The sequence below is a fragment of the Phyllobates terribilis genome, unplaced genomic scaffold (genome assembly GCF_046119375.1).
Source record: "Phyllobates terribilis strain yellow unplaced genomic scaffold, ASM4611937v1 Scaffold_13__5_contigs__length_258822181, whole genome shotgun sequence".
Lineage (NCBI taxonomy): Eukaryota > Metazoa > Chordata > Amphibia > Anura > Dendrobatidae > Phyllobates > Phyllobates terribilis.
The window spans coordinates 214131918-214147069 of record NW_027362773.1 but is presented as its reverse complement, the minus strand read 5'-3'; the positions used below and the strand labels follow the sequence as shown (position 1 = coordinate 214147069).

Sequence of the window (15152 nt, the reverse complement as noted above, 5' to 3'; positions counted from 1 at the left end):
GCTGGCATGGCAGGTGGTACAAATGGCCTTTTTGGGGTTATCAGCAGAGTCTTTAAAAAAATTCCAGACTCTGGAAGACCTACAGGTTGTACTGGCAACGTCCCTCGTGTTGGTGTTACGGGGAACTGTTGCCTGCCTTCTGTGTGCGGCCACCACACTGCTTCTTCCTGCCTGTTGGGGTACTCTGCCTCCCTCCCCCTGTGTGCTGCTGGCCTCGCTCTGCATGTCCTCCTGCCACGTTGGGTCAGTTACTAGATCATCCACCACCTCCTCCTCTTCCACTTGCGCACCATAATCCTCCACCTCTTGTGACCAATTGCCAGCGTCGACTTCCTCTGGCATGGCTGTTCAAATATTTGGGCATCGCTACATGGGATCTCCTCTTCCACCACTTCAAGCGGAGCAGGCGAGGGGCACAGATCTGGAAATGGACCAGTGAACAGCTCTTCAGAGTGTCCAAGTGTGAGATCAGTTGCTGTCTGACGACACTCGGCATGGTGGGAGGAAGGAGCATCAGGGTGAGGAGGAGGAGTATGCGGTCGAGACTCACAGCTACTAAGATTTGACCGTGTGGAAGACAGACCGGAGGCGGTGGTGCCCAGGTAACTGGAAGTATTATCTGCTAAAACCACAGTTATAATTTACTGGTGTATATCAGACTCTTTTAAACAGATATATTGGTGTCTGAACAATCAGGAGACACTATTACTGTTTTTCTTTACGGAAAAAATACAAAAGCTGGATAATAGAGATTTTTTACTGTGGGACGGCAAAACCACAGTTATAATTTACTGGTGTATATCAGACTCTTTTAAACAGATATATTGGTGTCTGAACAATCAGGAGACACTATTACTGTTTTTCTTTACGGAAAAAATACCAAAAGCTGGATAATAGAGATTTTTTACTGTGGGACGGCAAAACCACAGTTATAATTTACTGGTGTATATCAGACTCTTTTAAACAGATATATTGGTGTCTGAACAATCAGGAGACACTATTACTGTTTTTCTTTATGCAAAAAATGGCAAAAGCAGGATAATAGAGATTTTTTACTGTGGAACGGCAAAACCACAGTTATAATTTACTGGTGTATACCAGACTTTTTTCAATATATATATTTGCGGCTGAACAGTGAGCGACACACTCAAACTGTTTTTTTTTAGGTACAAATGGCCCAAAAGTGGATAATACAGAGGTTTGAACCGTGGAACTGCAAAACCACACTTCTGTTTCTCTGGCCTACGCCAGACTATTTTAAACAGATATATTTGTGTCTGAACAATCAGGGAGACACTATTACAGTTTTTTTATGACAAAAAATGCTAAAAGTAGGATAATAGAGATTTTTTACCGTGGATCAGCAAAACCACAGTTATAATTTACTGGTGTATACCAGACTTTTTCAATATATATATTTGCGGCTGAACAGTGAGTGACACACTCAAACTGTTTTCTTTTAGGTGCAAATGGCCCAAAAGTGGATATTACAGAGGTTTGAACTGTGGAACTGCAAAACCACACTTCTGTTTCTCTGGCCTACACCAGACTATTTTAAACAGATATATTTGTGTCTGAACAATCAGGGAGACACTATTACAGTTTTCTTTTATGGCAAAAAATGCCAAAAGCAGGATAATAGAGGTTTTTCTTCCGTGGAACGGCAAAACCACAGTTATAATTTACTGGTGTATACCAGACTTTTTTCAATATATACAGTACAGACCAAAAGTTTGGACAAACCTTTTCATTTAAAGATTTTTCTGTATTTTCATGATTTTGAAAATTGTACATTCACACTGAAGGCATCAAAACTATGAATTAACACATGTGGAATTATATACTTAACAAAAAAGTGTGAAACAACTGAAAATATGTCTTATATTCTAGGTTCTTCAAAGTAGCCACCTTTTGCTTTGATGACTGCTTTGCACACTCTTGGCATTCTCTTGATGAGCTTCAAGAGGTAGTCACCGGAAATGGTTTTCACTTCACAGGTGTGCCCTGTCAGGTTTAATAAATGGGATTTCTTGCCTTATAAATGGGGTTGGGACCATCAGTTGTGTTGTGCAGAAGTCAGGTGGATACACAGCTGATAGTCCTACTGAATAGATTGTTAGAATTTGTATTATGGCAAGAAAAAAGCAGCTAAGTAAAGAAAAACGAGTGGCCATCATTACTTTAAGAAATGAAGGTCAGTCAGTCCGAAAAATTGGGCAAACTTTGAAAGTGTCCCCAAGTGCAGTTGCAAAAAACATCAAGCGCTACAAAGAAACTGGCTCACATGAGGACCGCCCCGGAAAGGAAGACCAAGAGTCACCTCTGCTTCTGAGGATAAGTTTATCAGAGTCACCAGCCTCAGAAATCGCAGGTTAACACCAGCTCAGATTAGAGACAAGGTCAATGCCACACAGAGTTCTATAGCAAACATCTCTACAACAACTGTTAATAGGAGACTTTGTGCAGCAGGCCTTCATGGTAAAATAGCTGCTAGGAAACCACTGCTATGGACAGGCAACAAGCAAAAGAGACTTGTTTGGGCTAAAGAACACAAGGAATGGACATTAGACCAGTGGAAATCTGTGCTTTGGTCTGATGAGTCCAAATTTGAGATCTTTGGTTCCAACCACCGTGTCTTTGTGCGATGCAGAAAAGGTGAACGGATGGACTCTACATGCCTGGTTCCCACTGTGAAGCATGGAGGAGGAGGTGTGATGGTGTGGGGGTGCTTTGCTGGTGACACTGTTGGGGATTTATTCAAAATTGAAGGCATACTGAACCAGCATGGCTACCACAGCATCTTGCAACGGCATGCTATTCCATCCGGTTTGCGTTTAGTTGGACCATCATTTATTTTTCAACAGGACAATGACCCCAAACACACCTCCAGGCTGTGTAAGGGCTATTTGACCAAGAAGGAGAGTGATGGGGTGCTACGCCAGATGACCTGGCCTCCACAGTCACCAGACCTGAACCTAATCGACATGGTTTGGGGTGAGCTGGACCGCAGAGTGAAGGCAAAAGGGCCAACAAGTGCTAAGCATCTCTGGGAACTCCTTCAAGATTGTTGGAAGACCATTTCCAGTGACTACCTCTTGAAGCTCATCAAGAGAATGCCAAGAGTGTGCAAAGCAGTCATCAAAGCAAAAGGTGGCTACTTTGAAGAACCTAGAATATAAGACATATTTTCAGTTGTTTCACACTTTTTTGTTAAGTATATAATTCCACATGTGTTAATTCATAGTTTTGATGCCTTCAGTGTGAATGTACAATTTTCATAGTCATGAAAATACAGAAAAATCTTTAAATGAGAAGGTGTGTCCAAACTTTTGGTCTGTACTGTATATTTGCGGCTGAACAGTGAGCGACACACTCAAACTGTTTTTTTTAGGTACAAATGGCCCAAAAGTGGATAATACAGAGGTTTGAACCATGGAACTGCAAAACCACACTTCTATTTCTCTGTCCTACACCAGACCATTTTAAACAGATATATTTGTGTCTGAACCGTCACAGACACACTTTTTTTTTGGGGGGGGGGACACCAAAAGGTTAATAAGACAGGTATTTGTACAGTGTGAAGGAGGAAAAAAAAAAGAGGATTTAGATGAAAAAAAAAGGATTTTTCCTGGCCCCCCTGGACCTGGAGCTAAGTCCAGAAATTTCAGCAACAGGAGCACACAGGACTGTAATGCAGCGTTTGCTGGTATAACCACTGCGTCTCCTATACAGCCTGCCTGCCTGCCTGCCTGATATTTGGGATGGATATTAGTCCTGAGAAGGACTGTTTGTTTGATCTGGCAGCCTTTACAGACCCTACACTAACTATTTCGCAGTATAAATCTCTCCCTAGCTCAGCAGCGCTTTCCCTACACTAACTGATCCGGAGCGACTGTGTCCAAGATGGCGGAGCCCGGTTTTAAATACTCGAGGTGACGCTGTGCGGCCAGCCAATCAATGTAATGCCCACAACCAACATGGCTGCGGCATTACAGTGACTGGCTGGCAATCCCTGCATGTTCATTGGCTCTGTAAAGAGCGCCAAACATGCAGGGCGGAGACCCGAGCTCCCGCCCGAGTAACCCGGAAATGCTCGGTGCTCGCCGAACATCCCGAGTAGCGTGCTGCTCGGGCGAGTACCGAGCAGTGTCGAGCATGTTCGCTCAACACTATTAGGTTCCCAGCAAAGAGGATTGCTTTGTCATGGCTGCTGGACACACATGAATTGGCCAATAAATGCACTAAGTATCTTCATTTTTTCCTATTTTGTAGAGCAGTAACGCAATTCCAATTTCATATATTTCATGCTATAGCGTTACAGAGTGCAACTTTATTTGTTAGTTAACACCTTTAATTTTGACTCTAACTTAATCACTACATACGAAGACATTTTGCAAATTTCTGATATATTTTGGGTCTCAGTTCCTGAAGACCCATATAGGTATAATAATTTTCACAGCTGAAAGTTTGCTACGATTGTATCCAACCTATATAATGCTATGTAAACTGAATATCTCTCTTGTTACAATGTATCAATGAAGATAAATGTCAGGATTCCAGAATGTTCAGCTGACCGTGGATTTACTAGTCCAGATACAATGGCATGCATACTCTTCATCAGAGTGCATAAGTGATATATTTCTTTGAATTGCCCTTCTTTTGCCATAAAATAATATTCAAAGTGGTTTCCACCTTTGCTGCCCCTTCATCAGTGCCAGCTCCATCTGCCCCGACTCATCCAATCCAGATGAACTTTTTTTCTTTTTTGCAGGCTTATGAAACTACTGTAAACCATCAACATACACAATCACCAATTCACAAAAAGTTTCCAACACTTAATAAAAACACAACATATCAAGTATGACCGTTGTAGACTCACCTGAGCAACAAGTCCCAGCAGCACAGAATAAAAGGCAGGTGTTGGACAGGTATGCAGCGGAGAGTATTCCCTGATATATACTAGGACGTCTCAGCACAACGTTGTAAATTATAAATGTGTGTAATACTTAATTAAATATTAAACATCTTTTACTGCACAGAGAATTCAGCTAGAGGGAAAAATGTGACTTTTTTTTCTTTTATAACGACCAAAAGGCATGACAACTTCTGCAAGAATTATGGTCAAATAATTTGCAATGGACGATGGAACATGGACAAAAATGACCAAATTATGGTGGCGGCATTATATTACTCAAGCCAGAAATAGAGTTCCCCCATATAGATATACTAAGAAACAACATTAATCTTATTAAAGTGCACATTATTAGAGCATTTAATGCACTTTATTACAGTTGTAATGGTTAATGGTTAATTATAATTGATGTTGCTGTAGTTGACTACACTGATGCACCCATAAATGTAGAGACATTCATTTACTTGTGTAACTTAATCATAACTAGAACAACATTATACAGGTTTATATATAATCTCAGACTGAGGAGATATGAAAGTATATGGGATTATAGGATAGAGTCCCATTGGTGAGAAGCTACAACGCAAAAATGGACTCAAAAAAACATTCATGTTCTTATGACCGGGTATGAACGAGCAGGTCTTCAAGATCACTCCTTACTTTTGGAACATTATAGTGTACAGAGATCGGCCATGAAAATTAATCCACCTGCCTCAATTTGTGTAGATCCTCTTCGTGCCACTAAAATAGCTGTGACCAGATGAGACATGAGACCTCTGAAGTTTTTCCTTTAAGTCATGAAAGTTGCTCGGTGCAGCGTCCATGGATCAAAAATTTTTTTTCCAGCACGTCCCACAGTATTGATCGGATTGAGATCTGGGAATTTGGCGACAAGTCATCACCTTGAATTCTTCTCCTAGAAAATGACTCCTGAACTTTTTGTCCAGTGTGGCAGAATCATGATCCTGCTGAAAGATGGTTCTGCAACCAGGTAACACTGCTGCTATGAAGGCTTTGGTCTATACAATGGTTGGATGATCCATGCCACTTGAATGCCATAACATTGCCGAGAAAATCACACTGCCAGAATCATGCCCCGACCAGCCACATTCTAAATATGAGTATATATCACAATGGCAATGGCAAACATCCTTAGGTATTACACTAACCTCAGATCAAAGGAATCAGATCTATACGGTAATGCATATGTGACGCCTCTTACTCGAAAAAGCCCTTTAGTTTATCCTGGGAGATGGGGGACTCGGAGTCAGGTCCTGTGATGGAGAGATGGGGTGCAGCCGTGGCCCGGACCCGACCCGTGCTCAGGGCCGTCACATTAAAAAAAGGATGGTGTGGGCTTATCCGGGTTGAGTGGCTGATTTACGACTACGCCACCTGTGGCACCTGGTGAAGGCCACCAGCGCCGCTGCAGTCCGCTGAGGCATGGTGTTATGGCGGCCAAAGTTCTTACTACTCCCCACAGGCGGAGCAAGGCCTCAGGGCAGAGGGACAGGATGGAAGGGGTAGTAGTAGAGGATGACGGGCGCCGCGTCATGCGGTGTAGCGCAGAATAAACAGTCCGGAGGCCATAGGGGTGAACTTCCAAGGCTTTACTCACTTTAGAGATGGCAGAAGGAAGGCGACTCCCTGCTCCCCGCGGAGTCCTGCGGTCACCAGGGATGGGGGTCCGATAACCTCCGAGTAAGTCCAGCGTTCAATCGGGACCCTACACCAGAGTGTTCCTGAACTACAGACAGAATCCTTTCCTGTCCGTGTGTGTGCGAATAGGCCGGGTCTCCCTCTGAGCTCCTCTCAGAACAAGGGCACGAGTGGCAGCTCCGCTCCGTCCGATACCTGGCGGGATCCTCAGGGCCTACCGGGCTTTCCCGACCAGGACTTGGAGTAGCAAGGTCGGGTGTTGGCGGCCGGTACCTCTCTTGCAGCCGGACTCCCTCTGAATATATCAGCATGGCGAGGACAGGTGGCGTACACCGCTCTGTATACACTCAATCAACTCTTACTTCCAAGAAGTTAGCTCTAAACTGCTTTCCCGATACTAGAGAGTCCCAGTCACTCTACATGCACTTGTGCCAGGAATTATGGAAAGGGATGGAGAAAGAAGGAAGGAAACATTCTTCACATCGTTTGGTCTTGTGGAAACCTCACTCCTTTCTGTACGAAGGTAGAATAAATGATTCAGAGAGTAAGAGACTTGACAATAAACTTTGGTACAGTGTTGGCCTAGTTCTAGTGAAGGAGAACCTTAATGATTCAGCGTTAAGCATCAATTCTCTGTTTACAACTTTGAAGAAAAAATTTGGAGAAGGCCCTTTCCTGTTCCCCATGATTGTGCCCAGTACACAAGGTCCATACAGACAAGGAGGGAGGTTTGGTGGAAGAACATGACCTGAGATGACCTACAAAGTTGAATTTAACTCACCGTTTCTAGCTCAGACATGGATCTTGGCTCCTTCCTGTAAGGCTAGTTCCATTAGTGCAAGTCTATGCCAGGTTACTGCACTGACCTGGTACCACCTTTGACATCACCACCCAAGGCCTTTTTGTAACGCACGGTGTGGGAAAGACTAAATGCAACACGAAGGGATGAGGGGAAGGTAGCCTAAACGCTAGGGAAAGGGGGAGTAGAGACCCCTAGGCAGATCTAATATCACCCTACCTATCCTACCGTCCCTATATAGGTTCCACCCCTATCACCAAAGAGGAAACCTAATCCCTGTATATCCCTAGAGCTAGGCCCTAGATAGGGAGGTGGGGGTGAACACTGGTCAGGCCCCACTATAAACTAAAGACAACAAGGTAGATAAGCAAAGGGGAAAAACTTAGCTTGAGCAGACACCAGAGAGATAGCACCAAACATCCTCCAAGGGCACCAGAGAGGAAGCTAGCCGACTGCTATTGCTCCAAGCCTTCACAAGGGAAAATGGAAATATCACCGGCGACTCCCTTAAGCAGACTGAGAGTTTATAAACACCCATACCAGGGTGTGTCAATCTTTGCAGGAGGGAGGTTGCCGCTGGGTCCAAAAGTAAGAAGGATTAAGAAGGAATCTGCAATGCCAAACGCAGTGACCTTCTGCAGCCAGATCCAGAGCGACTGTCTGTTACATCTAACACACCCGTGACACTTTTAAAGCCAACTATTCAATAAGTTTTGTATACAGTTGTCACATATATTTCTGGAATTTGCCTCACCATCCATTTCTCTCAGCCGGCTAATCATCTTTTCAACAAACTCATTCTTGTTTATCATCTATCTGCATTTACTTCCTGGCTCAGACCTGTGGTTAACCATTTGTCTAGTGTAAGCATACCGAAAGATTCTCTGCTAATACTGGTGCTGCTCACACTACAATCTTCTACATCAGTGTGTGATCTTCTCGGCAAGCTAGTATCTAGTTTGACTATTTATCACTTCTGCTTGCGGTTCACCATTTGTTTGTTGATTGTCTATGTCTATATCATTGACTATCTACCTGCTGATATCATACAACTCTGCCATTAGCCATTTGTTTGTTGCAAGTCCTGGACTGACTATGCATCTACAGTTCCTGTGTATATCCATATTCCTGTCTCTGTGTCTATTGATGTATCTTGCTCTGTTTGTTTGCCTGCCATCTTACATGCCTTGCAGTCTTGTTTACTGATGCATATGCTATACATCAAGTCCCACCCACTATGCCATTGCCTTTGGACAGATCTGTACCTACACAATGTTTATATGCAGCAACATGAAACTCTGTTTGTTAATGACTGCACAGCAGGTCATTTTCTGTTGTGGTCTATAACCATGTCGAATCAGGTCAAACCTTGATCATAAATATCTATGATGGGTAAACTCAGTAGGGCAGCATGAAGCTCATTGTCTCCAATGCAAATTCTCCAACACATACCTGAAATATCATGGGTCTTTATTAATATTTGTCTTAATAAAATTTGTAAACATTTTTCAGTACAGCTACTCTCTTGTTTTTTTTCAGGCTCTGGCTAGTTATATAGACACACTGCATTTCAGTCTGAAATCTTTATTCCTTTGATCATTTTCAGACTCCATCTAAGTTTCAGAATTTTTGATTGTGGGAGTGTCTCTCCAAGTAATATAGGCTGGATGTGAGGACTGTGTGTCTCTCTCCCAGTAATATAGGCAGGATGTGAGCTCTGTGTGTCCCTGCAAGTAATATTGGCTGGATAAGAGGTCTGTGCATCTCCCCGTAATATAGGCTGGATGTGAGCTCTGTGTCTCTCCCAGTAATATTGATTGGATGTGAGGTCTGTGCCTCTCCCAGTAATATAGGCTGGATGTGAGATCTTTCTCTCTCTCTCCCAGTAATATAGGCTGGATGTGAGGTCTGTGTGTCTCTCTCACAGTAATATAGGCTGGATGTAAGGTCTGTGTGTCTCTCTCCCAGTATTATAGGCTGAATGTGAGGTCTGGGTTTCTCCCAGTAATATAGGTTAGATGTGATGTCTGTGTCTCTCTCCTAGTAATATAGGCTGGATTTAAGCTATGTGTCTCTCCCAGTAGTATAGGCTGGATGTGAGGTCTATGCCTCTCCCAGTAATATAGGTTGGATGTGAGGTCTGTGTCTCTCTCCCAGTAATATAGGCTGGATGTGAGCTCTGTGTCTCTCCCAGTAATATAGGCTGGATGTAAGCTCTGTGTCTCTCTCTGTAATATAGGCTGGATGTGAGGTCTATGCCTCTGCCAGTAATATAGGTTGTATGTGAGGTCTGTCTGTCTCTCTCCCAGTAATATAGGCTGGATGTGAGGTCTGTGTGTCTCTCTCCCTGTAATATAGGCTGGATGTGAGGTCTGGGTTTCTCCCAGTAATATAGGTTAGATGTGATGTATGTCTCTCTCTCTCCCAGTAATATAGGCTGGATGTGAGGTCTGTGTGTCTCTCTCCCAGTAATATAGGCTGGATGTAAGGTCTGTGTGTCTCTCTCCCAGTATTATAGGCTGGATGTGAGGCCTGGGTTTCTCCCAGTAATATAGGTTAGATGTTATGTCTGTGTCTCTCTCGCAGTAATATAGGCTGGATTTAAGCTCTGTGTCTCTCCCAGTAATATAGGTTGGATGTGAGGTCTATGCCTCTCCCAGTAATATAGGTTGGATGTGAGGTCTGTGTCTCTCTCCCAGTAATATTAGCTGGATGTAAGCTCTGTGTCTCTCCCAGTAATATAGGTTGGATGTGAGGTCTATGCCTCTGCCAGTAATATAGGTTGTATGTGAGGTCTGTCTGTCTCTCTCCCAGTAATATAGGCTGGATGTGAGGTCTGTGTGTCTCTCTCCCAGTATTATAGGCTGGATGTGAGGCCTGGGTTTCTCCCAGTAATATAGGTTAGATGTGATGTCTGTGTCTCTCTCCCAGTAATATAGGCTGGATTTAAGCTCTGTGTCTCTCCCAGTAGTATAGGCTGAATGTGAGGTCTATGCATCTCCCAGTAATATAGGTTGGATGTGAGGTCTGTGTCTCTCTCCCAGTAATATAGGCTGGATGTGAGCTCTGTGTCTCTCCCAGTAATATAGGCTGGATGTAAGCTCTGTGTTTCTCCCTGTAATATAGGTTGGATGTGAGGTCTATGCCTCTGCCAGTAATATAGGTTGTATGTGAGGTCTGTCTGTCTCTCTCCCAGTAATATAGGCTGGATGTGAGGTCTGTGTGTCTCTCTCCCAGTAATATAGGCTGGATGTGAGGTCTGGGTTTCTCCCAGTAATATAGGTTAGATGTGATGTCTGTCTCTCTCTCCCAGTAATATAGGCTGGATGTGAGGTCTGTGTGTCTCTCTCCCAGTAATATAGGCTGGATGTAAGGTCTGTGTGTCTCTCTCCCAGTATTATAGGCTGGATGTGAGGCCTGGGTTTCTCCCAGTAATATAGGTTAGATGTTATGTCTGTGTCTCTCTCGCAGTAATATAGGCTGGATTTAAGCTCTGTGTCTCTCCCAGTAAAGTAATATAGGTTGGATGTGAGGTCTATGCCTTTCCCAGTAATATAGGTTGGATGTGAGGTCTGTGTCTCTCTCCCAGTTATATAGGCTGGTTGTGAGCTCTGTGCCTCTCCCAGTAATATAGGTTGAATGTGAGGTCTATGCCTCTCCCAGTAATATAGGTTGGTCTGTGAATCTCCCAGTAATATAGGCTGCATGTGATGGCTGGGTTGTCTCTCCCAGTAATATAACCTGGATGTAAGGTCTGTGTGTCTCTCCCAATAATATAACTCATATACAGTGGGTACGGAAAGTAATCAGACCCCTTTAAATTTTTCACTCTTTGTTTCATAGCAGCCATTTGCTAAATTCTAAAAAGTTCATTTTTTTCTCATTAAAGTACACTCTGCACCCCATCTTGACTGAAAAAAACAGAAATGTAGAAATTTTTGCAAATTTATTAAAAAAGAAAAACTAAAATATCAAATGGTCATAAGTATTCAGACCCTTTGCTCAGTACTGAGTAGAAGCACCCTTTTGAGCTAGTACAGCCATGAGTCTTCTTGGGAATGATGCAACAAGTTTTTCACACCTGGATTTGGGTATCCGCTGCCATTCTTCCTCCCAGATCCTCTCCAGTTCCGTCAGGTTGGATGGTGAACGTTGGTGGACAGACATTTTCAGGTTTCTCCAGAGATGCTCAATTGGGTTTGGGTCAGGGCTCTGGCTGGGCCAGTGAAGAATGGTCACAGAGTTGTTCTGAAGCCACTCCTTTGTTATTTTAGCTGTGTGCTTAGGGTCATTATCTTGTTGGAAGGTGAACTTTCGGCCAAGTCTGAGGTCCAGAGCACTCTGAAAGAGGTTTTCATCCAAGATATCTCTGTACTTGGCCGCATTCATGTTTCCTTCAATTGCACCCAGTCATCCTGTCCCTGCAGCTGAAAAACACCCCCATAGAATAATGCTGCCACCAACATGTTTCACTGTTGGGATTGTATTGGGCAGGCGATGAGCAGTGCCTGGTTTTCTCCACACATACCACTTAGAATTATCACCAAAAAGTTCTATCTTTGTCTCATCAAACCAGAGAATTTTATTTCTCATAGTCTGGGAGTCATTTCATGTGTTTTTGAGCAAACTCTATGCAGGCTTTCATGTCTCGCACTGAGGAGAGGCTTCTGTCGGGCCACTCTGCCATAAAGGCCCGACTGGTGGAGGGCTGCAGTGATAGTTGACTTTGTGGAACATTCTCCCATCTCCCTACTGCATCTATGGAGCTCAGCCACAGTGATCTTGGGGTTCTTCTTTACCTCTCTCACCAAGGTTCTTCTCCCACGATTGGTCAGTTTGGCTGGACGGCCAGGTCTAGGAAGACTTCTGGTGGTCCCAAACTTCTTCCATTTAAGGATTATGGAGGCCACTGTGCTCTTAGGAATCTTGAGTAATGCAGAAATTATTTTGTAACCTTGGCCAGATCTGTGCCTTGCCACAATTCTGTCTCTGAGCTCTTTGGGCAGTTGCTTTGAGCTCATGATTCTCATTTGGTCTGACATGCACTCTGAGCTGTGAGGTCTTATATAGACAGGTGTGTGCCTTTCCAAATCAAGTCCTATCAGTTTAATTAAACCCAGCTGGACTCCAATGAAGGAGTAGAACCATCGGAAGGAGGATCACAAGGAAATGGACATGTGACTTAAATATGAGTGGGTACTTTCCGTACCCACTGTATCACCACAATTTTGCTGTCAATATAATTGATCTTTATTGTGTTTAATAATAAATTATAATCAAGCTTTAATATAAAATTCTCTGGCCTGATATTTTTCATCAATATTTGGCTACAGGAGCCTTAAGTTATTTTTTTAAATACTTATCTGTTCTTACTGATCGATCCAATGATTAACCAAGATGGCCACAGCACTAGATCTTAACTATTACCCTTTGGTGGGTTATAGGCGGGTTTATTGAAACTGTAAGGTGAGCCTTCTCTTGATGGGAGCTTTATTTTGTTTTATGCATTCATCTTTCTGTAGGCATTACATGAGGCACCATCCTCTTGTTCTCTTTCTCTTCTTACCTTCAATAGCTCATATATCAGCACAGCTTGCATCCCATACTTATTTTCTCTTTACGTGTTTTCCTCCCTTTTCTTGTTTTCTCTGAACTACCTGAGACTGTACATGCTTTCTCCCCTCTCCACACTGTATAGATCTGTTTTAAACCCTCTCTACCTTCCTGCTGCTATCTATAACACTAACAGAAGAGAAACTCATTGCGGGAAGATTATGTGGGCATGAATTGTACTGCCTCCCTCTCTCCCTGCTATACTACCATCTTGGCTTTCCCTTCAGATAATATAAGTGCAGAATGTGTTCTGTTCCTGACAACTTGTAGATAATGTAAGCACAGTTCTCTTCCTCCCTGTACATGATGTAAGCACAGATAGTACTGCCTCCCTATCTTTCCCTTAATAAAGGCACAGATTGTGCTGTGTTACTGACTGTACTGATAGATAATGTAGCCACAAATTTTATTACTTCCCTTTCTCTCTGTAAATAATGTAAGCACAGGTAGTACTGCCTCCCTATCTTCCTCCTTAGATAATTACAGTATATAAGCACAGATTGTGCTGTGTTCCTTACTGTACCGGTAAATAATGTAGGCATCAGTTATACTACCTCCCTTTCACCCTATAGATGTAATAAGCACAGAGAGTACTGCATCCCGACTTTCCCTTTAGATGTTATAGGCACAGATTTTGCGGTGTTATTGACAGTACTTATAGATAATCTAGGCACAGATTGTACTGTTTCCCTTTCCCCTATAAATTATATAAATTCAGATAGTACTGCCTCCCTGTTTTTCTGTGTAGATAAAATAAGCACAGATTGTGCTACGTTCCTAACTGTACTGGCAAATAATCAAGGCACAGATTGCACTGTTTACCTTTCTCCCTCTAAACTAAATGATATATGTCCAGATAGTACTATCTTCCTGTCTTTCTCTTTAGATAATATAAGCACAGATTGTGTTGTGTTCCTAATTGTACTAGAAGATAATATGGGCACAGATTGTGCTTTTTTCCTGACTTTAGCAGTAGACAATGAGTGTATGGATTGTACTGCCTCTCCTATACCTGTAAATTATGCAAGGACAGATAGTGCTGCCTCCCTATCTTTCCCTTTTGATAATAAAGGTGCAGAATGAGCTGAGTTTCTAACCATAAATGTAGATTATGTAGACACAGATTGTTCTGCCGTCCTTTCTTCTTTTAAATGTAGTAAAACAGATAGTACTGCCTCCTTGTCTTTCCCTTTAGGTAATACAGTCACAGATAGTGCTGTGTTCCTTACTGTATGATAGATAATGTAGGAAAGGAATGTACCACTTCCCATTCTCCCTGCTAATAATGTAATAATCACAGATAGTACTGCCTCCTTGTCTTTCCCTTCAGATAATACAGTCACAGATAGTGCTGTGTTCCTTACTGTATGATAGATAATGTAGGAAAGGATTGTACTACTTCCCATTCTCCCTGCTAATAATGTAATAATCACAAATAGTACTGCCTCCTTGTCTTTCCCTTTAGATAATACAGTCACAGATAGTGCTATGTTCCTTACTGTATGATAGATAATGTAGGAAAGGATTGTACTACTTCCCATTCTCCCTGCTAATAATGTAATAATCACAGATAGTACTGCCTCCTTGTCTTTCCCTTTAGATAATACAGTCACAGATAGTGCTGTGTTCCTTACTGTATGATAGATAATGTAGGAAAGGATTGTACTACTTCCTATTCTCCCTGCTAATAATGTAATAATCACAGATAGTACTGCCTCCTTGTCTTTCCCTTTAGATAATACAGTCACAGATAGTGCTGTGTTCCTTACTGTATGGTAGATAATATTTCTAAACTGCTAGGTAATATAGGCATAGATTGTACTGCCTCTCCTTATTAACAATATTGATTATAAAAAATAGATGAAGAAAAGCTTTAATGACTATGTTGTGCCATTAATAGAACATATGTAGCGAGACCATTGCCGACAACTAAGGAATTGCTTAAGTTATGAACCAAAAAATAGAATAATAACTTTTATTGCCACTTTAATAAAACAAATATGTTACACATTGATAAGTACTAAACCTATTGAAGGAAAAATAACTAAAAATCTTAAAATGTATGATCTGTACAAAATATACAATATTCTTTATATTATTGCAGCAGTTTTCTTAATAGCAGCCGCTATCATCACCCGTGGGAAATATACACGGTAAAAGATTCCACAG

The 15152-nt window shown here is 42.4% G+C and overlaps 1 protein-coding gene across 1 annotated transcript in view; it reads right to left on the bottom strand.

The window, feature by feature from the left end:
* LOC141174385 (IST1 homolog) overlaps positions 1-4982 on the bottom strand; it is a 72045-nt gene extending 67063 nt beyond the window's left edge. Inside the window, exon 1 of the mRNA XM_073659283.1 lies at positions 4880-4982. The gene's annotated coding sequence lies outside the window, so the exon portion shown is untranslated. The remainder of the gene's footprint in view (positions 1-4879) is intronic.
* Positions 4983-15152: the final 10170 nt, after the last annotated feature.